Source organism: Onychomys torridus, chromosome 17 (assembly GCF_903995425.1).
Source record: "Onychomys torridus chromosome 17, mOncTor1.1, whole genome shotgun sequence".
Lineage (NCBI taxonomy): Eukaryota > Metazoa > Chordata > Mammalia > Rodentia > Cricetidae > Onychomys > Onychomys torridus.
In genome coordinates, this window is record NC_050459.1 from 28,682,293 (window position 1) to 28,691,113 (window position 8,821).

General features: G+C 48.0%; 1 pseudogene; it reads left to right on the plus strand.

Moving 5' to 3' along the window:
- Positions 1-1,988: 1,988 nt before the first annotated feature.
- On the plus strand, positions 1,989-4,950 carry LOC118597733 (annotated as a pseudogene).
- Positions 4,951-8,821: the final 3,871 nt, after the last annotated feature.

The window sequence follows — 8,821 nt, forward strand, 5'->3', positions numbered from 1 at the left end:
CTCTCTCTCTCTCTCTCTCTCTCAATCTGGTGTGTATCCTCCCCTGGAGAAGGACATCCACGGGAGTTATTTGTGATGGAAAATGTCCTCTCTTGTCACCAAGCCTGTCCTGTAAGCTACTGTTCTGATAAAGAGGTAAAGAAAGAAAACTTTGAGACTCCAAATCAAACAGGAAAGCAGCGATTGACCTTTTGTTCTTGAGGTCCTGCCCTGGCTCCATTTAGTCCCAGAGTTCTGTGCTGGAGTTATAACATTAACAGAGACGAAAAGATTTAAGAAAACAGTGGAATTATCCCTTAACTCTGTGCAACTAATCAGGACAGAAACCAATCAGACGATGGAGCTCCCTCCTCCAGCATATCCGAAAGGACCATCACAGTTAATGTGTTCTGGTAGCTTTCACTGTGCTTGTTCATAGTAAGGATGCTGTTACAGCTTGAAATGTCTTCCACAGGCTCATATATCAGGGACTTGACTGCAAGCTGATGCACTCTGGGGTGGCAATTAGATCATGAGGAATTGGACCTAATGGATGGATTAACTACTACACCAGTGGATCCATAATATGATGGGATTATTGAGAGGTGGTGGACAGTAGGAAGTGGGATCTGGTCAGAGAAAGTAGGCCACTAGGGCCACATCCTTGGAAGCTATGTCTTGTCCTACCCCCTTCCTGTACTCCCTAGCTCTGTTTCCTGCCACACACCCCTGCTGATCTGTTTGGAGCCAAAATGAACAGAAGGACTGTAGAGTGAACTGTCTACAACTATGAGCTAAAATAAGTAACCCTCCCTTCACATTGTTCTCGCTGGTGATTTGCTTACGGGAATGGAAATCTCACTAACACAGACACCCTGTGAGCCTTTTATTTAATAAGCAAATTTTCTCTTAGCGAATGCACCCCACATGACTCATACCAAAGAATACAGTCTGCAGGCCCCAGATAACAACCTACCCACACATCCACAAAACTGTCTTCAGCCTGTATTTTGTACCCAGCACAGAGGAGTATGCCTAGGGGATCCTCTTGCTTTGGAGGGCAGCGAGGAGTGCCTCAAATCAAGTCTTGTGGGAGCCCGTTTTCGGGTTCCTTGTGGCTTTACCCAGCAGGTCAGCATAGAGGATGATTAGGACCACGGGCCTGAGTGCAGGTGTCTGAGCTGGTCTGCACTTGGCTGTGCTGGGGGAGGAGGTCTTTTGCTCCACCCCTTGGCCTCTCTATAGGCAGAGACAGTCAGGGCCAATGGAATAGGTTCCAGGTCTTCTCCAGGCTATCCTGTGTTTTCTATCTGTATGTCTCCACACTATAAATCCTTCTATCTAACATTTCCTGCTGCTCTCACTCAAGAAAACTCGGGGGAGCTGTGGGGTTGGTGGGTAAACACCCTGCAAAGACTGACCTGTCAGTTCCTGCGCTGCAGAGAGGAGCGTGAAGTCAAACTCTCTGGGGTTCTTCCTGGAAGAGCTGCAGATTGAGGTATGCAGAGCCAAAGAAGGCAGAGGGCAGGAGAAGCAGCGGGCATGGGCAGGAAGGCAGGAATGGGCATGCTCAGGGCTCACAGAGAGGCCAGGATAACCCAGGTAGAACCACAGGACACGAAGCCAAGTAGGAAAGAGGCATACAAGAAAGAAAGGCCTGAGGAGCCAAACGCAAGAGCTCGGCTTTGAACTGAGTTTCGTTCTGTTCAAGTTAGAGTCAAATATTGTCAAATACAAGTTCATTTCCTCCCTTTGTTGGTAGACGGCTAACTTCACTGGTGGGCAGCTTTCCTCCTCACGGTAATTCAAGAACCCAGGAACGTTTAGCTCCAAGGCTGACACCTCAGTTTTGTTGTCTGCCTGTAGCTGCTGATCTTCTTTACACCCTACTGCCTGGAACTCAAGTGATCTGCTACAGCTCAATGCACAGACAACGAGAAAATGTTGGTCGGCCACGTGACAAGGGAGGAGAGAGAAAATCTCAGAGCACCAGGAGCATGTCCGCTCCCATGAAAACCTCTGCCGAGCTGCTGTGGCAGGCCCTCAGCACTCACCCTGAAACCTCAGAAAAGTGTGGGCAGGATGAATACCAGCTGCAGATAGACAGTGTGGACGGAGATCACGTGGCACGCTGTTGACCACCAACAGCAGCTGACGCAGCAGAATGTAGAAGAAAAATGTTGCGAAAAGAATGGTAGAGTTGGAGGAAAGGACCAGTCTTAGGAAAAGAACAGAAAAGATGCTCAGGCCATTTCCCAGATGCAAGGGCATTGCAGGGTCTGTGAAGGAGGCATTGACAGCCAGCACTAGACTGAGGGAGCCAGTCTCACAGAAGGAAGAAAGCAGGGTACCACCTTTGTCTTGCGAAACAGAAAGGATGCATCTCTTTGAAAGAGACTCACTCACTCTAAGTGATGCCAACTCTCTTAGAGCGACTGTGACTCAATCTGTAGGACCATGCCCCACTGTGCTCGGATGATAAATTGAGAAGTCATCAGTCCACAGCTCTTGGAGGTCTACACAAAATAAACTAGTGCCATCCTAACCTCAGATTGGCCTTGACCATTTCGGATACCAGGGAACCAATGCTATATTTCTATGAAACTTTCAGAGACTCCACTCCTTCTTTGACCATGAAATCTAATGCAGCTTCTTCCACCTGCATTTAGCACAGAGTCTCCACTTGGTAGGTATCCGCAGCAAATGTCGATGGTCTTTCGTGAATCTAAATGCTCCATGTTTCACTCTTGAACGTCATAAATGGCCCCACTGAGTGAGTGGTAGGTCTTGGTGCTCCCGGGTCTCTTGTCCCTAAGAGGATGGCTGCCCATAGCCCTGCGCACACACAACCCCTCCCAGAGAGGGTATTTCTCTCCCCTGGGTTCAGTGACTAATGTTTGATTCAGATGTACTCTTCTGTTTGTCATTTTTTCCTAACAGCACATGCACTCATTCTTATTTTTCTCCCCACGTCAACCTGGGGAGATGATGACTCATCTGCTGTTAGCTATGGCCCAGCTCTCTCACCTCCTCATCCCAGCAACACCCTCCCCCCCAAGATTGTCTGATCTGGAATGAGCAATAGAGAGCCCATCTCAAGAATGATGAAGCTCCAAGCCAAATATCTAGGGAAGAGAGACTCGGTCTTGAGGCAGGATGAGGGGAGGGGAGGTGGGGGTCTGTGAGGAGGAAAGGTCAATGAGGAGGGAAGTATGAGAAATGCCAAACCCAAGAAAGCTACCGCAACCTGGCTAAACCCGAGTCCATGATGTACTCTGGACCTCCCTGAATCCTCGCTAGGGCCTCTCCATGATACCCGCAACTCTCTAGTAGGCTCAGCTCCGTGATTCATCAAGTGTATTCCCACGGTGGCTCTGAGAACTAGAACAAAGGGCAAGCCAAAGGGAGACTGAGTGCAGTCCTGTAGGATGACTTGGCTGCAGAAATCACACAAAGGTGACTTAGGAGCCACAGTTACAGGAGAGATTTACAGGCTGCCAGGGATCTGGTATGACCTGCCCTACAGAAGCGCTCACTGCCTGAGGGTACATCAGCTCACCAAGCTAAAAGGTGGAAGTGCAGCTCACCAGCCTGGCCCTTGCCAGGCTTCTTCATGGAACAAATCTTGTACTTTGAAATGGAGGGACCAAAGATTTTCTTCAGCAGAGGAAATAATTGAGCAAGTTTGAGCTGAATGACACATCAGACCAGTGTTAGGAGAACACACACACACACACACACACACACACACACACACACACACACACACACACAACCATACACTCCAGAGCTGGAAGGAATGTTAGAGATAAGAGAACAGGCTTAAGACTAATTGGAAGTGACGGGTCTGTAAACACAGCTTCTACTTCCAGTTTCTCTTCCTGATCCCCTGGACCCCACCTTCTGCCAGAGAATTAAAAAAGGGACATATTGGCCAGGGAACTTCTAACCTGAGAATAGGAAAAAGAAATGGTAAATACTGTCTTGTGGATCCCAGGCCTGTGCAGGTGACCACTGGCTGGCAGGAAGGTGGGCTGTCCTTCTTTCTCATTGGACACAAGCAAACCTACCCGAGTCCATATTTTCTCTCAAGCACACCTCCTATTCAGATTCCTTCACATCCCCAGCACCAAGCAGCCTGCCTTCGTGGTGTCACCTAAACACGAACAACCACTGAGATGTCCACAGAGGGAGGAAACCCAGTGGAACCCTTCCCCCGTGACTAACTTCCTCCCGGCTACTCCTTGGAAGTGCCTCATCTGTTCCTCGGCGACTTTCACTGTTAGTGGAAATGCTGTGAATGAACTACTGGTATCACACAGACATCATTTGAATCTAACACATGTCACCACTGGCTGCTCCACGTGATCAAGTTAGTTAATCTCTGACTCAGTATCTCCCTTTACAAATTGAAAGGGATAGTGTCGATCTTCCCTCCGGCCGGCCGGCATCTCTCACCGTGAAGGTCGAGCTGTGCAGTTTCAGTGGGTACAAGATCTACCCAGGACACGGGCGGCGCTACGCCAGGACCGACGGGAAGGTTTTCCAGTTTCTTAATGCAAAATGCGAGTCCGCATTCCTTTCCAAAAGGAATCCTCGGCAGATAAACTGGACTGTCCTCTACAGAAGAAAACACAAAATGGGACAGTCGGAAGAAATTCAAAAGAAAAGAACCCGCTGTGCAGTCAAATTCCAGTGAGCTATCACTGGTGCATCTCTTGCTGATATAATGGCCAAGAGGAATCAGAAACCAGAAGTTAGGAAAGCCCATCGAGAACAGGCTATCAGGGCTGCCAAGGAAGCAAAAAAAGGCTAAGCAGGCATCCAAGAAGACAGCAATGGCTGCTGCCAAGGCCCCCACCAAAGCAGCACCTAAACAAAAGATTGTGAAGCCTGTGAAGGTCTCTGTGCCCCGAGTTGGTGGAAAACGCTAACTTGGTAGATCAGAGTTTTGAATAAAGATCAATCTCTTAAAAAAAAAAAAAAAAAGAAAGAAAGAAAGGGATAGTGTCCATCTCTCGGAACCTTTATGAAAATGACATGAAATAGCACATAAATGGTACAGAAACTGTAAACATAGAAAGAAGCTCAATAGATACCCATTCTTCTGTCTGACTGCTTACACTACATCTATTCTGGGTTTTTGTTTTGTTTTGTTTTCGAGACAGGGTTTCTCTGTGTAGCTTTTCTTGGAACTCCCTCTGCAGCCCAGGCTGACCTCAAACTCACAGAGATCAGCCTGTCTCTGCCTCCTGAGTGCTGGGATTAAAGGCGTGCGCCACCACCGCCTGGCCTATTCTGGTTTTTAACCACAGTGTCAGAATTGATTGTGACTTTCCAAGTCTCACTGTTTTAGCTCCCAGACATCACACCACAGACATTCACCATATGGATCTGTGCACCCTATGTATCAACCCCTGGCCAGCCTCATTTCAAAAGTCCCAGGGACTCACAGCTTTCACGTTTCTCTCCAAAATGGCAAGGACCCAAACAAGATCACCCTAAATCACCATTTCTACCTCTGGATTCCTTTATTTACAAGGCCTAATGGAGAAAGGGTAGGGGAGGTGGCCTTGCCTGAATCCTACACTCAGTCTCAAATAGCAGCAATGTCCCTAAGAACAGTCAGAAAGACTCTGGACTTACCTGGGGACCCAAGGGAACAGGTTAGTCTCTCTAATAATGTACTAATATGATTTCTAAGGATGGCTGCAACAAGGTCTCCCATCCTACCCACTCTTCCTATGAAGTAAATCCTTCATCCAGAGATGACCTGTTCTCTGTGGGGAATGAGCAAGACAAGTTGATACCAAGATAAGAGCGGTAAGAAAGACATTAGTCGGAGGCGAACAGATCCCTGGGATCTTGCTCCTCTGTTTCTTGGTGGTCTTTCACATTTAAGAGGCCAGCAAGAAGGATAAAGTGCTTGACCCTGGGGATATAATGGAGTTAGAGTAGGCAGCAGTCTAATCAAGAAAAATGGGGACATGGGCAGACTTGCTTGTGTTCTACAGTAGGCTTGTGACGACGGCAGCCATGATGCTCTGTGACTTCCAAGGTGAAGTCAGCAAAGGTGCCACAGGTTCTACCCAGTTGTCTTTTATAACTGTCACCTTTACTGTCCCAGCACGAGAAGCTCTGGATCTCACAGTCCAAGAAAGCTGGAGGTACCATGGCAGTGTCCCTGAGAGAAGAGGTTGGGCCTCCCCTTGCTCACTCTCACCTTATGCAGTCTAGCCCCTTCCCTACTAGCAGTGTGGTCAACCTCCAGGTCACTTGACCACAGTCTCCATGAGAAACAATACTGAATGAGTGAGAAGTGAACCACACACTTGGACAATGCTCCTGTCTTTGCTAACCTTAGTGACAGTTGCCTGCAGCAGGGAGAATGTTGTCCTGACGCCAGGAACTCCCACCTATACTCCCAAGAATCCGGCTTGCCTGGGAGCTGGTAAGGAAGCTCTACCCTTGATCTGACCTATATTCACACCATAGACATCTGTCCCCGAGGAAAGGGGTGAGAGAGTATGGCTCTTCATGGTGGACTAGCTTTTATGTCTCAGCAGAACCCTGTGGCATTCCAATCCAGAGAGGCAGAGGCTGAGATGTGACAGAGGCAGAAATGAGCTCACTAGACCAGCATCTGCTGCTGGGCTATTCTGAGCTCTGCACTGAGAAGACCAGGGGACCCTAGCCTACCCATGGGACACACACAATAAAGTCAAAACTACATGGTGGGTATACTCCTTCCATCTAAACCACCACTGAGAAAAACAAGGTAGAAAGAGATGTGGCTTACTGAGGACCCACTACTAGAAAAATTCAAAACCAAGATTTGTACTGGGCCTCCTCTTGGTCCTGTTGACCTAGAGACCTTCTGGACAATGTCACAGGAGTGAGGGTCAGAGGATGCCTGAGATACCATCTGCATCTGTTCTCATGATGGCTGAACTCTTTAGAGCCTACAAGTACTTACTGAAGTTGGGGATACCAGATTGGAGAGTCTGATTTCCAAGGTCGAACACTGAGGAAGCAGCTGGACTTTTCTTATTTTGAGACTGGAGGGCTTCTGTGGCTACACACCACCTTCATCTGATTCACACAATATTCCAGATGAAAGCAGCTAAGAAGAGTTAAGTGATAGGCTAGAATTGCATGGATGGCTCGTGTCCTACATATCCCACATGGTCGGAATCAGAGGGGACTCTGATCCTGTCAACTCTTCCCAAGAGGGATCCTTCAAGAGGATCTCTATGAACATTTGTTTCCCAATACTGACTTTGGGGTAAAGCGGAAACCCATTGTCTAAATACATCCCTTTACTGTCTGTGTGGTCCGAGGTCTACTGAGTCCACAGGTGTAGATTGTGGACACACACATCACCATCACATCTATCAAAGACACTAGGAGACACTTTTCCACCATCTTGCTTCACCACAAGTCTGAAGTTCCCAGGGTATGATTTACTCTTGGGGCATCCAAGAAGGGACTATATTTTAGAAATCTTACTTGGATATACTAGCATGCTAAAACAGCAGGTAGGGCCTTCATTCTTCAACAAATCCAAACTTTAAAGCACTGGGGTAAGAGTGCTTTAATTAGCTGTGCTTGGATGGAGATGATGGGCAAGAAGAGGAAAGTGTGAAGTCTAAGTGTCCTGGAGAAGTGGAAGTGGATGGAAACGGGGTTTCTGTGGTAGGGAGGTAGCAAGAGGCTACCAAAGACAAACTCTATCTCTCACACCTGGGCCTTGCCCTAGTTGGAATCACCTCTCCTCACCCCAGCTGCAGAGCCAGAGGGGGCATGTGCACACTGCTGTAGCTTGGATCTTCAGCATCCCCCCCCCCCACCCCGACATCCATGTGTTATAGGCTTAGCCATTGGCTTAACCCTATTGGAAGCTGGTAGAGTCCAGTGGGGGAGGGGGGCATCTTTAAGTCACTAGAGGAAAGCCCTAGATGAGGATATTGGGGTCTCAGATCCTTTTCCTTCTCTCTTTTGTGTCCCAGGCATGAGGTGAACTGTCTTGTCACCCCCTCCCAACATTGTGCTCTGTCACAGGGGTCCATGGATTATGGATTGAAACTTACAAAATTAAGAACAAAAAGAACCTTTTCTCTCTATAAGCTGGTTGCCTCAGGAATTCATTACAGTCACAAAACACTGACCATCACACACACACACACACACACACACACACACACACACACACACACACTTAGGCCACCGCTGGCCCCTCTGCCCCTAGTCAGAGAAGTAGGGAAACACTGAACAATGGAGCCCAGCACACCAGCCAGTACTAGGAAATGGAATCTGGAGGCTTCTGCCCAGGAGACAGGAAATGCTTGGGATCTTATTAGGAACAGCAGCAGCAGAATACACATGGTTAACTGGGTGCTTATTGGTTCTCTAGAAATGAATCCCCTTGGACAGAGAGAGTGCTGATGCATTTCACATAGAATTCTCTGTGACAGTAGCTAGTACTGGGGACTTCCTTTAAGAACATGCAGCCTTGGAGACAGGCCAAGTTCAGAGGTTGTTCTGTTTTGGTCCTGGTGCAAAACTTGAAGGCAGTTCCATACCGCCATACATGCCTTACTTGTAGATGGTGGTGACCCAATGATACGGCATCCCCACTGCACAGCCTTGGTTATTGGGCTCTTTGCGGGGAGGAGCCTTCTTCCTCACCAGCATTCAACGTTAATTTTCCAGAGTCATATCCTCCCACCCTCTATGAAGAATGAGGAAAGGAAATCCAGCCAGCATGCCATTATTTTCATGTCTCTGTTTAAGGAAGAAAACCACAAAACAACAAAACACTGGAGTGCACAGCTCTGAAGAT